Raw genomic sequence first — 15,800 nt, forward strand, 5'->3', positions numbered from 1 at the left:
AGGGATGTCCAGCTGTCTACAGATGGGCATTGGGTCCCCATCACGCACTCCCTCATTCACGGTGATGTGATTCCCACCCCCCACCCCCTGCCTTTGTTGTTGGAGACCTGGTCTCCTCTGCCCTTCATGATCACCCATGTTGGTGTGCTGCGTCTGTGAGGACTTTGTTGCTTCTGGGCTAGATGGTCGCTTGTTTGCTTTCAAGCCTTTAAGTCACCAGATGCTATATCTCTCAGTAGCCGGGCACCATCAGCCTTCTGCACCACACTTGCTTATGCACACTTTCATCTTCAGCGATTATGTGAGGAAGGTGATCACACAATGATTGTTTTTGTTCCTTGGTGTCTGCTACCTGGTCCATTCAACAGGGTCTTGATCTTAATGGAGCTTAAAGTTGAGAAGGTTTTTGGTTTGGGGATTTTTTTTTTCATTCCATTTCCCACAAATTTTGTGAAGTCCCAACATATTTTTCTCAGGAAGCCCGAACCTTTTTGCCAAACAACACCCAAATATCTGCAAAATCCAATTATGAGAAAACTCAGACTTGGGGAAACTAGAGTCAATAGAACTAGTTTAGCACATGCTCTACATGAAGGATTGAAAACACTACTGTTTCCAGTTTAAGGACATCTCAATCACCAAACATTATGATCACACACAGCCAAGATTAGGTAGAGTTTAAAACAGTAGTAGTTGAACATCAGAAAATAACAAAATAAATGAAATTAGGTTATCAAAATTTGGAAGTAAAACATAAAGGTGAGAAATGTGAGAAAAAGACCAAAAAAGGCATCGCCTAGTCACTTATAACTTAAAATTTTAAGCTTTTTTGAGGGGGGGAAAAAAAGATACTCTAAACAGCTTTTTTTTTTAAGTTATGGGGAGAGACTGATTTTATATAAACATATAAATTTCTCAAGGCTTTGTTTTAAAGTATTTACATATCAGAAATAAATATTCCCCAGGAAAACAAGGACGTCATCATCCTTTACACATTTCAGTGTAGCCTCCACAGCTACCTCCAACAACAAACACCTCATGACTGTGACAACCATGCAAATCACAAGGTTGGCCTCTTCCTCTTGCCTGCCTGGCTTTTCTCCCTTTCAGTCTAAACAGGTCTCCACAGTAAGATGAGAATCTTCTGAAGGGGCCTTTAAAAATTACTAAATGCCATGATGCAAATAAAACCGCAAAGCCAGCCACACCATCACGTGACAGTCACAGAAAAGCCTGAGGTTTCTTTTCTTCTCCGGTGGCACAACGGTGAGGCGCTCAGCTGCAGGAGAAAGGCTTGGAGAAGGGCTCCAATAATGAGGGCTGGCCAGAAGACCCCAGGGGTGGTTCTCCTCTGTCACCAGGGTGGCTAGGAGCTGGAGTGCTTGCTGCAGGATGGGTGAATGTTTACAGAGAGCATCAGGTTTCCACTCAACAACTTAAATCCAGTGTGTTTCCTGACAAGCCCAGCCACGATGTTCTGTGATGGCAAGTTTCCAGAACATTGCCCCTGTGTGCTGGACAGTCTCATTGGTAATGTATGTGTGGAACACATACAAACACATATGCAGAAATATCCTACGCCACTCCAAAATATACATACTTGTAGGTGTACTCCTGTGCACCTTTTCGTGTCTGTTCAGCTTGCAGATTTATCATATCTCTACTCAAAAGAAGGAATGCATCACCAATGGGCCTGGACTCCTAGGGCAGGGCCAGGCAAACTGAGTACACGTGCTGCTGAAGCAAGCACTGAAGTCCCCACTTTGCACGAAGATGACATCATACTGTTGTAAAATGCTTTTCATTTCCCAGTTATTTCACATGCACAATACTCAGGAATGCACACAGAGCTGGTCCATGACGAGGGCAACATTTCACCTTGGAGGAAATCACTTTCTTGAGGGTCACACAGCAAGTCAGAGTGTGACCGTGTCTCACCCCAGAATGCTTCCTCCGATTAAAATTATTTTTGTAGCTCTGCATACGTTTCCAAGCACAGCCTACCTAAATCCCCCAACAACTATTAAAGATGTCCTGGTGGGTGAAGCAAAACCACACTCAGCACTGTCAAGTCAATTCTGACTCGCACTGACCCTCCACGACTTCTTCACAAGGTCTCCAGAGCAGAGCGCCTCACTGCGCTCCGCTGGCACCCGAGGGCTTTCCAAAGGCCAACCACTTGACCTCTGTGCGCCCAGGCCCCACTCTTGATTGACTGGCTAATGAAACAAAACATGAAGTGAATCCCTTTGCATATTGTCCTGGAATAAACTCATCCATTTCCATAAACTCAACTACCACCAATAAGTCCATCGGTCTTGGGTCTACATCTAGCCCAACCTTCTACCAAGAACTAGCATTTCCAATTGCCCTACTGTTAGCTCCAGCAACATACATCAAAAGGGGGGGGGGGACTTAGGCAAGATGAGGAAAGCATCTTAAATTGAGCACATCCAAAACTGGTGGCGAGGCTAATTCCTCCTAAATCATCCCTCTTTTCTGCTTGTTAACTTTCACTAAAAACTCATTCATAAAACACACACACATATACATACTTTTTTTAATTGTAGAAAGAAATGAATGCACTGACTTGGGCAGGATTTTGCAATAAAATCTGAATGAGAAGGAGAGGGCAGTGGGTGGGGAAAGAAGAGGAAGGAGAGAGAAAGGTCTCTAACATCATCGATTTTTTTCTAACAGGACTGGTCAGCAAAGCCTGGGGTGTCATCGAGTTCTGTATTTCAGCCTAAAGAGCTAAGAAATAAAGTCATGGCTGACCAAGTGCAAATTCAAACAAAGACATAAAAAAAAAGCAACTGGAGTGGAAGGACCATGAGATGATACTCACAGGCCTAGAGAAATGGCCTGCATTCCACGTGGACACAAGTAACATCAAAAGTGGAGCTAAAAACTTGCTACCCACTCACTGCCATCAAGTCAAAGCCAACTCAGCAACTCCATGTGAGTTTCCAAGGCTGTCACTGACTCTTTCTGCTGTCTTTCTCCTGTCGAGCAGGCTGGTGGTTTCAAACTGCTGACCTTGCAGATTGCAACCCAATGCTTAAACCACTACACCACCAGGACTCCTAAAAGCTTGCCTAGAGTCTTAGTCTTACTTCTTAAGTTCAGCACACCCGAAATGTCTTAGTCTAAATGTTTTAGCGATACATTACACAAATCACCCCACATAGTCTCTGAAAGTGTACAAAGACTACAAGTGTAGTCTCGAAAACAGAAATACAATCACACAGAATTAATCTTAATAATTACATAATGGCAACCAAGACTTGGAGGGAGAGAGGGACTACCTTATAAATCTCATCCTTTGGTAGCATAATAACTGTTTATGAGAGAAATAAGGGATTCTTCCTGATAGGTAATTATTAAAAGTATTAACCTATTTATCCAAAGACCTCTGCTGCAATAATTTTATCCCTTCCCATTTCCAGGCTATTAGTATGCATAGTAGCCTGGAAATGGGAAGGGGGAAAAACACTGTTCCTTTTAAAATGCTCTCTCCTAAAAGGGGCTCTGGTGGCTTGGTGGTTATGGATTGGACTGCTAACCACAAAGTCAGCAGTTCAAAACCATCAGCTGCTCCACGGAAGAAAGATGAGGCTGACCACTCTTGTAAAGATTTATATGCTGGGAAACCAACCTACAGGGGCAGTTCTACAGGGTCATCATGAGTAGGAACTTACTTAATGACAGATTGTGGCTTGTTTCTTGTTTTCTAGTGTATACTGCACATTATCTTGATGGTAAAGCCAATCAGAAGGCTAATCAATTATTAAAATGTATGAAATACGCCTGATCTACCAGCCAATATAAAAAACTTAGCAGATGGAAAACTCAAGTATGAGTCTGTTCTTGTATGCCGCGATGATTCCCACGCTGAGCAACCCTACAGGATCGAGAACTACCCCAAAGGGATCGAGGCTGTAAGGCTGATGCTGTCGAGGATTCTGTTTTACTTGTATGCACAATCAGCACCAACAGCAACAACGTGAAGAAACCAAAGGCAAACTGCATTGGGCAAATCTGCTGCACAAGACCTCTTCTAAATGTGAGAGAGCAAAGATATCACTAAAGGGTGCCTGAATGAAGCTGTAGCACATTCAGTCCCCACACACGCAATGGGAAGACCAGAGAAGAATTGATGCATTGAGTGACGGTGTTGGGAAAGAATAATGGCAGGACCATGGACTGTCAAAAGAACAAACAGGTCTGTCTTAGAGGAAGTACCGCCGGAATGTTTCTTAGAAGTGGGGTTGGCGAGATTTCATCTCATGTCCTTTAGACACGTTGTCAGGAGAGACTCAGCAAACCACAACCAAACTCACTGCCACCGAATTGGTAGTAAAACTGTCCATTTGGGTTTCTGAGGCTAGAAATCTTTACAGGAGCAGAAAGTCTTGCCTTTATTGGCCCCCACTCCCATCCCTGCCCCAGAGCAGCTGGTGGATTTGAACTGCTAACCTTGCAGTTAGCAGCTCAGTAGGAAGCCCACTGTAACACAACTATGACTCCTTCAGGAGAGAACAGTCCCTGAGAAGGGACATCAAGCTTGGTAGACGATTAGCAAAAAAAACCAAGACCCACAACGAGATGGACTGGCAGAGGGGTGACAACAATGGGCTCAGACACAGCAAATGTGAGCAAGGCGAAGCCTGGGCAGCGTTTCATCCTACAGTGCGCAGTCCTGCTGCATCGGAATCCACCTGATGGCACCCAACTCCAACTGCACAACAACGCGTGGAAGCAGGCTGCGACACCTTTCTCCCACAGGGCAGTTGATGAGTCCAGTCATCCACCTGTACCTTAGCAGCCATCTGCCTAGCCATTGTCACAAGGGCTTCTTAATTCAAAAATATACCTGGGAACCAACTGCCTGTCAATAAACCTACAACATGGGATACATTGAATAGGGGCTAAAAAATGTAACACACACGTACACCATATAAACAAGGAGTGACTTGCTTTATACAGAATTCAAAAACTTTCCCTATTTCTTCTTGACGGCCTTACGGATGGTAACTTCTAATGTAGAGAGATTTTTCCAATTTCTAAAAGTATCCGGCACATTCTATACTGCGTTTTAATTCTCAGCTTTTTGCCCAGAGCATTCTAAGGAACGGAGAAATAAACTCTACACGACTGCCATCGAATCGATTCCGACTCAATTGACCCTATAGGGTCGGGTCGAATTGTCCCTGTGGGTTTCCAAGACTGCAACTCTTTCCAGGAGTAGAAACCTCATCTTTCTCGCGCAAAGGACAAATACTAACTGGGAAAGCAACTCTCCTCCTTTACTGAGACTTTGAAATAATTTGAAATGGGACAAGTCAAATGGCATGCACAGTTATATATAATTTTTTCTAACTCCACAGTTGGTATCGTTTCTGTAACTCGTGAACTTTCTTTTCCCTGCCTATCGAGGCACTTCTGACACAGGCTCAGCTCATTCAGCAAGAGAAAGGAGGAACTGGATTACCCATTTTCAATACAAGTGTAGGAACACGGCCCGAGAAGGGCAAGAACCGAACTTCTAAGGTTGCCAAGGAAACCACTTGGAGCACAGTTGCCCTAGCTCCCTTGCCCGCTGTCCAGGCCAGGGTCAGCCCGGGGCCGGGATCCCGCCCGCACCTGGCCTCCCGCACGCCGGCCTCCAGCCCCTGGTGTCCAGTACCAGGTCTCGCCTTCACCCCGCGTCCCCTGCGCTCCGGCCGCGGCACTCCCCAATCGGCCTGGGCCCTCACTCACAGCTCCAGCCCTCTCCCTTACCTGCGCCCTCCGCCCCGGCCCCGCCGGCCCCTTCCAGCCTCGCCGCCGCTTCAGCCCGCTCCGTCGCAGGAAGCCGGCTCAGAGGGCAGTGGCGGGGGCGCCCAGGCCACCGGTGGTTGCTGCAGGAAGCGACGGTGCTTACATGGTTGATGCACCGTCTAGCTTCCCCCGAAGGCTCCGCCCCCTATTCCTCCTCCCCTCCAATCGGCAACGCTTGCTGAGGGCAGGCTCCGCCCCCTCCTCGCCGCCCTCCAGGCGTTGGAATCAGATGCTCAGACAGAAGGAATACAGCCTAGATGGAGTCGTCCTCGACGCCCGAGCCGAGCTTCGGCTGCCTCAGCATTCCTAGAGGAAGCCGGAACTGCTGGGCGCGTGAGCTCGGCGCGTGCTCGGTCACCCGGATGGGGCCGCGGTTACCGTAAATGTTCGAAAAGGTGGGCAGAAAATGACTGGTAGGTTACCGCTCAGCTTGAGAAAACGGCTTCTGTCCCCCGACTGGGTGGACTCTGCCAGTAACTAGTGCTATGCCAATATCTCCTTTACGGAAACACTCGTCTCTCTAGCTATAGACCTCCTCTCTGGAAAAACAGGTCTAGTCAAGAGTACTCAGTGCATTCTTTTTCAAGAAGTAAAGACTATGCAGCGAAACAATTGTCACGTCGCCCATTACCCAGAGGGATCTCTAATGCTAGCTTTATAGCTAACATTCCTTTTCATTTTAGTTTCGTGTTGCAAACGCTGAAGGCTGTCAAGTCACTGGGCCCTGTCTTGCTCAGTCTGGTGTGCTTTAGCATTATTTTATCCTGCTAAGAGCGCTGTACAGTTGGCAAGAGAGAAGCCAAAAAACCTGGCGACCGCAATTGTGGGACTCCGCAGAGGAAGCAGGAAATAGGAGGAAGCCTTGAATGAAGGTCTGTTGTAACTATGGTGTCTTGGCCCTTTAGCAAATCCCTAGTCAGTTATTCTTGAGTCTTTCCTCAACACTGAGGAATACAACTAAAATCCTTCAAGTTGGCATCTGTACGAATCCCAGGCACCATACCCCATTGTGTACCACAGAGACCTTCCTTTTGTCGTAGAGGGTTATGCATTAGGCTGCAAGGTCAACAGTTCAAAACCACCAGCAGCTCAGCGAGAGAAAACCAAGGACTCTTCTACTCTCATAAATATTTACAGCCTCAGAAACCAGCAGGGGCAGCTCTACAGGCCTATAGGGTCATTCTGAATTAGAGTTTAATTGATGGCAGTGAATGAGAGTCAGCTTCCTCTACAGTTCTTAGCAGCTACTACGCCAGACATGACATCCAATAAAACAAACCAAATTCACTGCCACTGAGTCCTTTCCGACTCAAAGCGACCTGATAGGACAGAATTGAACTGCCCCTGTGGGTTTCTGAGACTCTAACTATGTACAAGAATAGAAAGCCCAGTCTTTCTCCTGTGAAGCAGCTAGTGGTTTTGAAATGCTGGCCTTGAGAGTAGCACCCCAATGCATCAGCATTGAGCTACTAGGTTAAAACAAAACAAAAACACTGCCTTCAAGCCCATTCTAACAGTGACCCAGTACAGGATTTCCAGGAACAAAAGCTTCATATTTCTCCCTCAGAGGGGTTTGAACCACTGCCTTTGTAGTTAGTTAGCAGCCCAACGCATGATCAGGGCTCCCACGCAGTAGAATAAAAACACTAATTTCAAAATGTTTTGATTATCATGTTCAGCAGAGAATCCGATCCCTATGGTAGTGAAAAGAACATGGTTCGTGGGTATGGCCCAGGCAAGCAAACCACCTACCAACCTCACCACCCTGATGCACAACCACATGTCCTGGCCCTGCCTCCTCCCTCATCTCTAGAAGAAAAGAGCCTCTTCTTCCGAAGTTCAATCCTTCCCAACTCCCACCATCACCAGTCCAGCCGCTCCTGTCTCCTCTGAGAGCCTCCCCAAATCATCAGCTTCTCCTTTTCCAAGCCTCTTCCTCCTCAGGTCTCAGACATGCTCAAATCTCAGCCTTCTTAAAGAGAACGAACAAGAGTCCTCCTTGCAATTCGCCTGCTAATTGTGAAAACATTTTACCAACCTACAAAAAAAGTGCAGAATAGTTGAGAGGTCATATGAATGCACAGTTCAGTCAAGAAGATGCTAGAGTTTGTAGGAGCTCAACAAACGGTAAGCATCCATTTGACAAACATGTTTTGAGGGCTTATTTGGACGAGCACCGTGTCAGCAGGAATGCTCTGTGTGGTGCAAAGGTTAATGTGCTTGACTGAAGATGGAAAGGTTGGAAGTTAGAGTTTACCAAGAAGGGTGCCAGGGAGCCCTGGGGGGAGCTGGGCTGCCAACTGCAAGGTCAGCGATTTGAAAGGAGAAAGACAAGGCTTTCTCCTCTGGTGAAGAGTCTTGGAAACCCACAGGGGCAGTTTTGCCCTGCCCTCGAGAGACACCATGAGTCAGGATTGAGTCCATTCAGGAGGAGTTTTTGCTTTCTCGGTGGGGGGTGGTGGTTAGGAGGGTATGGGGAGGGTGGAAAAGGCATATCAATCGACTGCATCGGCTATTAACAACCTTGTGGAACACAGTTTTCCCCCATGTAAATCAGAACTGACTGGGCAAGAACTGGTTTTTGTGTTAGGTAGTAGGCACTAGGGATGAAGTTAGAAGCATAACACCGTCCCTGGTATCAAGTTTAGTCCAATACCACATTTCTGTGGAAAATAGGGAACAAACTAACTGTCAAGTTTGGGGGTGGGGGAATCTGTTGTAAGCGGGTGAGATCAACCACATCTCTATATTAGTAATTAAAGCCTTTATTAAACAACTGGACCGAGAGTAGGCTACTGCCTGGAAACCTTTCAATCCAGAACAAAGAGATATGAAATTTTTTATAGTTCAAAATAGGGGGTTGGCTGAAAGGGAGGGATATTCTAGCCATTACGTTCTTATCAAGTTGGCAGGGTATGGGGTTGGGAACAGCACAGCTGCAGGTGCTCATTCAAGGTCTTACAAGACAGTGTACATTTCTTGCTAATGGGACAGGCAGGGTTGGTGACAACCAGGAAGGGTCAAGATCTGGTTGGGAGAGGCGGGAGAGGGAAGAGGAGAAGGGGGCTAACTGCTAGTTGGGGTTGAAGGCAGTGTGAAACGTGATAGAGTTCCTCATGTTAAGCTGGGTGACTACGGCATCCATGTGGATCTCCTCCTCCAAGTAGACATCACAGCAGCCTTGGTGGTGTTGTGGTTACAGGTTAGGCAGCAATCCCCACAGTCAACAGTTCAAAAGCCACCGGCCTCTCCACAGGAGAAAGAAGAGGGCATCCACGCCTGTTTTCACTTCCAGTCTCTGAACCACACAGGTCCCTTACAAAGGGTCAGCAGTGACTCTCTGTCAGTGACATTGTTGATGTCTGATGAATTTTATCTGTGGAGAGATGCTTGATCCTGTGGAAATTTTCTTTTCCTCAAAAACTTTTCCCCAAGCCTCCTACATATGATTATTAGCTGATTAATTACTATTGTAATACTGTTCGGATATTCCACTGTATGTGTTGGTTGCATTTTACTCTATAACAAGTAACTAAACAAATAGATTTCCCTTCACTTTATATTTATTCGCATCAGCAAGGGCGCCTATTGTTACTTTTTCAATGTTTTAGAATTCATTATTGCCACTTTTTGTTGTTGTTGTTTTCTGTACCAGTCCTCTCTGGTTTGACCAATAGCAGATCCTTCCAACTGGCTGTGTCCTTTGGACAGGCCTCTGCTGCTCTGAGCCCTCCTTTACTTTCAGATACAATAAAAGATAACAAGCTTATCTTGAATTTTCCCTGCCCTGTGCCTGAACAATTTTATTGTCATATAATTCACCTATCATACAATTCAACAATTCAATCACATCAAGAGTTGTATAGTGATATATATTGATATGTCATATCAACATATTTTTATAATGATAAATATTATATTAATATGGCCCTTCTAGCAGAATTCCTTGCGTGATGTGTTATAATTCGTGGCCTTTGGCCAAGATCCCATTTTGGAGGTGTTCTCTGTTACAGGGCTAAAGTGGGGCAATGTCTTGACCTTAATAGAGGGTCTAAACCCAGCCACACTCTTTTTTCCTCAGCAGCTTCTTCAAACTCAGAGTAAAAGAAAGAAGGGAGCCCCCGTGGCCTACTGGTTACCGGTCGGGCTGTGATCTGCAAGGTCAGGTCGCTAGATGAGGGGCAAAGGAGTCGTCTTCCCGAATGCCTGTGCTAAACGAAAGGTAGCTGTCCACCAGGCGCCCATTAGACACCTATGGAAAAAATCCAAAGGAAGCGTGTGCGGACTAGGACCACCTGCACAGGTGAAACCAAACCCTAGTCCCAACCTGGGCACCTGACATCAGACTGGTGTGCTGAAACTCAGCCAATAAGGTTGGCCAATACCCTCAACCCCGCCTCCCAGTCAGTGGGGCTTGCTGGTTCCCTCCTTGTTCTCCTGTTCTGGAGTGCTCTGTACATGGAGGAGGGTGAGATTCCTCCTGCATGTGGGTACCACTCACCTGTGTGCCCCCCACATGCTGCCCGCTCACTCTCTTGGGATTGCCTGCTCTTGGCTCTGCACGCTAGGTACGTGCTCCTGTTCCGGCATTCCTTCCGTGCGTTTTTCCACTGCCCCTGAAATGGCCATCTTCAGTCATGATCCTGCGTTGTCTCCACGCGGCCTTGTGCACTTTCCATCAAACTCCACTCCCAGCTCAAAGCTGATCTCTGTGGTCTTCCTTTTTTTTTTTTTTTTAGATCGCTTTATTGGGGGCTCGTACAGCCCTATCAGAATCCATACATACATCCACTGTGTCAAGCACATTTGTACATTTGTTGCCCTCATAATTCTCAAAACATTTTCTTACTACTTGAGCCCTTGATATCAGCTCCTCATTCCCCCCTCCCTTCCGCTCCCCCTCCCTCATGAACCCTTGATAGTTTATAAATTATTATTATTTTGTCATGTCTTACACTATCCGACATCTCCCTTCACTCACTTTTCTGTTGTCCATCCCCCAGGGAGGAGGTTATATGTAATCGATTACAAGGATCTCTGTGTTCTTAAAGGTGCTCGGTGCCTAGAAGGTGATGTGCCCCGTTCTCTCCAATGATTGTGGTAGGCTTGACCATCTTAGCCACCTGCCTGGTAACAAAACCCACACCAATTGACATCATGTAGTCATCAAAATTCTTGCTGTCCACTGGTTTCCAGGTGCCTGCAAAAGCATGGCCATGGTGAGACTGGGTTAGAGCTGAAAGAGAAGCCACCAGAAAGCAGGCCAGGGAGGTGTTCGTTACAGGGGCAGCTCTACTCTGTTCCGCAGAGTGGCTATGCATCAGCAGTGTGTTTAGAATTGTAACGAATGTGCTGTGGCGTAGTGGTTACACATTGAGCTCCTCACCGAAAGGTTGACAGTTTGAAACCACAGGAGAATGATGAGGCTTTCTTCTCTTGTAGAGAGTTAAAGTCCCAGCAATCCATACGTGGGTTTCCTATGGGGTCGCTGTGAGTCAGCATTGACTTCATGCCAGTGGCTTGGTTTGGTTTTTAGGTGCTGTTGGAATGCCAGTTGCAGGGCACAGGCAGGTGTAAGCCCTTTATATACATTCTGCACATTTTCTCTGTAACTCAAAAACTTCATGAAAAAGTAAAGTGTATTTTAAAGGTACAAAGTCAGATATCCCTCTAATAATTTCTATAGGAATAAGTCGTTGAATCGGTCACCACTGGTCGGTGTGTTTGTCGTACTTTGGTGGTTTGTGTGTTGCCGTGATGCTGGAAGCAGTGTCCCTGGTATTTCAAATGCCAGCAGGGTCACCCAAAGTGAACAGGTTTCAGTGGAGCTTCCAGAGTAAGAAGAGGCAATGAAGAAGGACTTGGCCACCCACTTTGGAGGAAGGAGCCATTGAAACCTTGTGCAGAGCTTGGAAACACTGTCAGCGACTGAAGACCTAATACATGGCAGAAGAACACAGTCAGAGAGAGTACCAGAGGATGGGCCCTTGGGGACAGGGGACATTGAAATGTGACTGAGGGAGAGTTGCTTTCCAAAGTAGAGTCGGCCTTGATGACCTGAATGGAGCAAAGCCTATTGGAGTAAAGCCTTCAGGATTTCATTTGCTGATGGGCACAAGTCAAGATGGGAAGAAACAGCTGCAAAAATCTAATCATCCGAACTTGGAATGTATGAATCTAGGAAAATCAGAATTTTGAAAAATGAAATGGGATGCATAAAATCAATATCCTAGGCATTCATGAGCTGAAGGGGACTGGTATTGACCATTTTGAATAAAAAAATTGCATCACTTAATATGCTGGGAATGACATGATTAAGAGGAACGATGTTGCATTTGTAGTCCAAAACAATATTTCCAAATCTATTTCGAAGTGCAATACAGTCTGTGATAAAATTATATCGATCTGCCTTCAAGGAAATCCAATCAATACAACTATTATTCAAGCTTATGCACCAACTGCAAAAACTAGTGATGAAGAAATTGAAGAATTCTACCAACTTCTTCAGTCAGCAATTGATCAAACAGAGGAAGGACCAGTAGTTGGAAAATATGGTCTTCTGATTGAAACGAAACTAGAGATCACATAATAGAATTTTGCCAGGCCAATGTCTTCATCCCAACTGCCTCTTGTTTAGCAACACAAATGACAACTATACACATGGACTTCTCCAGATGAAATACAAAGAGATCAAATTGACTACATCTGCGGGAAGAGACCATGGAGAAGCGCAATATCAGCAGCTGAAACTAGGTCAGGGCTGACTGTGGAACAGATTATCAGTTGCTCACATGTAAGTTCAGGTTCAAGCTGATGAAAATTACAAGTCTACAAGAGCCAAAATAGAAGATTTGAAGAATACACTAGAACTGACTGTGATGATGTATATACAGCTCTTTTTAAAAGTGATTTGACCATGGAATTGTAGGATATGTGAATATTATATCAAGAAAACAACTAAAAGAAAAAGAAAGAAAGAAAGAAAGAAAGAAAGAAAGAAAGAAAGAAAGAAAGAAAGAAAGAAAGAAAAAGAAAGAAAGAAAACACGCTGGCCAATGGTCACCCGGGGTAAAGGAGAAAGAGTGAGTTGTGGCTTAGGGGGCATTGAGTTTATGTTAATGGTGGTAGAACAATTTGGAAAAACATATCAATAGTGATTGTACAACATGAGAAGTGTATTCGGTGGCACTGAATTATATATGTAGATTTGAGAATATTTTATTGTGTGTCTTTTTGCCACAATTAGAAAAAATGCATGGGCAACAATGAGTACAAGGAAGAAGAATGTGTTCTAGGATTGAATGTAGGGATAATTGTAAACTCTTCTTGATATGATGGGATGATCGAAGTATATGTCATGAGGATGGAGTGCTAATAAAATTGTTTAAAAAATGAAGAAGAAAAATAATCACGGTAGCAAAAAGAACTAGTCGACGTTCCATCATTTCAGAAGGTAAGAACCAATGGTACTGAAGGAAGAGTTCAAGCCAAAAACAAGGGTCTAGGAATTGCCCTTGCTTTTGGAATTAGAACACCAATTTAAATGTTTCAGCAAGCTGATGAAGCACTGGAAGCACTCGCTCATCTATGCCAGGAAATTTGGAAGACAAGCTACTCTGACAACTGACTGGAAGAGATCCATACTCGGACCCATTCCAAAGAAAGGTGACCCAAGAGAATGCTCAAGTTATGGAACACTATTTTTGATATCACACACTAGTGAAATGTTTCTGAAGATCATCCAACAATGATTGCAGGAGTTCATTGACAGGGAGCTGCCAGAGATTCAGTAGAGATCATGGAACAAGGGATATCATTGCTGATGTCAGGTGGATCTTGGCTCCAAGTAGAGAATCCCAGAAAGATGTTTCCTGGTGTTTTATTGACTATGCCAAGACACTTGGCAACAAACTCTGGATTGCCTTGAGAAGAATGGGAATTCCAGCATACTTCACTGTGCTCTGGTAGAACTTGTAGATGGATCCAGAGGCAGTTGTGTGACTAGAACAAGGAATAAATGCTGCATGGCTTAAAATCAGAAAGGTGTACATCAGCGTTGTATACTCTTATACTTATTAATCTATATGTGCAGTAAGTATCGAAGCTTGATTATATACGAGAAGAATATACACCAGGATTGGAAGGAGGCTATTCGCAACCTTCAATATGCAGATGAAACCATGTCAGATCCAGCCTCATATCTGGAGGAGTCCTAAGCGGCAGTTGTGTAATTGAAGGGAAGAAATTAAGAGACAGACAAAAGTTTTGGGGTGCTTACCCCCGCCATGGCTTCAGGAACCAGGTCCGAGCAGAGAGAGAGATTATATATCCCCTACAACAGTTTATAAACTCTTGGGGCACGTCTTAATTACAGGCAATGACAAATTTAACAAAGTGGGCTGTACTCTAACCCTAAAGGTCCCTGAGTTCATTGGCAGAGTAACCTAACACCTACTGGGACAGGTAAAGGGGAGTGACTGTCCCCTGAGCAATAAGAGCAATAGCAACATGTCTGCTCTTACAGATAAAGCTGCTGGCTAAATAGCAATCAGCCATGTGCTTGTAAAAGGTAACTTGAAGGCAGCACTATTATGAAAGGATATTGTAGGGATTAATCTTAGTTATGAGAATGTGATTGGGACTCATCTCCAACCCTTCAAGGCCTCCCTCCACCCAGAATCCTGACCTGCCAGGCTTCTTAAAATACGGGAATAAAGAATTTGTCTGCATATACTCTCTTCCCGTTCCTCAGTTTCCCACAACACAACCTTCCTTTCTGAAAGTGAGGAGGACTTGAAGCACTTGCTGATGAAGATGAAGGACTGCAGCCTTCAGAATGGATTACAACTCATTGTAAAGAAAACCAAAATTTCCATCATGATAAATGGAGAAAAGATTGAAGTTGTGGAAGATTTGTCTTGCATGGATCCACAATTAGTGCTCACAGCAGCAGCAGTCACAAGATCAAAAGGTGGATTGTGTGGGGGTAAATCTGCTACACAAGGAAAAGCAAGGATGTTGCTTTGAGGACCTAGGCGTGTCTGACCCAAGCCCTAGTGTTTTCAATTGCCTCCTTTGCTTGTGAAAGTTGGCTATTGACTAAAGAAGACTGAAGAAATACCCTGGACTGCTCAAAGGATAAACCTCTGTCTTGGAAGAAGTGTGGCCGGAATGCTTCTTAGAGGCAGAATGGGAGACGTCCTCTTACGTATTTGGGCCACATTATCAGGAGAACCCATCATCCTTGTAAAGTAGACCGGCAGTGGAAGAGAGGAAGGCCGTCCAGGAGCCGGATGGACTCAGTGGCTGCAACAGTGGGCTCAGGCATAGGAAGGATTGTGAGGACGGTGCAGGACCTGGTAGTGTTTCGTTCTGTTGTGGGTAAGGTCACTATGTGTCGGCACGAACTCGGTGGCACCTAACAACAACCACAAGGCGGAGGCCAAAGTGTGTTCACGCTCCCCTTATCAAAAGGAAATGCTGTATGCTTTCTTCCTCTTTTTTCTCTTGGAAAATCCCAGTGCCCTTTATTGTCTAAAATACACCTTGTTTTCCCCCCAGTAAGTGTAAGAATCGGGTGCTAGAGATACTTTTTAAATTCTGAGGCATTGATTCCTTGGCAGTTATATACAGAATCACAATCGAAATGCTCCTTTATTTTTTCATGTTTTGAGGAGTAAGAAATAAGCAAGCAAACACACACGTGACACTTCCCTGAACCATAACTGGAGATATAAATTTCTTTTTTAAAGCCAAACACCACTGCTTCATAAATCACACATCAGGTTTCTAAGAGTCAGAATCAAATCAAAGGCAAAGGGTTTTTGTTTTGTTTGGGGGTGGGGGAGTTCATGTTTTGAGCCCAGCTTCACTGGTACCAGGTAATAATCTCCTTCATAGCATTGCCTTTTCCTGCAAACGACGATTCGTGCTTATTTATCCCCAAATAGCAACTGGGATTAATAGTTGTTGCAGTT

General features: G+C 45.0%; 1 protein-coding gene across 4 annotated transcripts in view; it reads right to left on the minus strand.

Annotated features, from left to right (window-relative positions):
• PIKFYVE (phosphoinositide kinase, FYVE-type zinc finger containing) overlaps positions 1 to 5,943 on the minus strand; it is a 91,884-nt gene extending 85,941 nt beyond the window's left edge. For all 4 annotated transcript variants that reach the window (XM_075530436.1, XM_075530438.1, XM_075530435.1 and 1 more), the window contains exon 1: positions 5,785 to 5,943. The gene's annotated coding sequence lies outside the window, so the exon portion shown is untranslated. The remainder of the gene's footprint in view (positions 1 to 5,784) is intronic.
• Between the last annotated feature and the right edge of the window lie 9,857 nt (positions 5,944 to 15,800).

This window comes from Tenrec ecaudatus, chromosome 13 (genome assembly GCF_050624435.1).
Source record: "Tenrec ecaudatus isolate mTenEca1 chromosome 13, mTenEca1.hap1, whole genome shotgun sequence".
Classification (NCBI taxonomy): domain Eukaryota; kingdom Metazoa; phylum Chordata; class Mammalia; order Afrosoricida; family Tenrecidae; genus Tenrec; species Tenrec ecaudatus.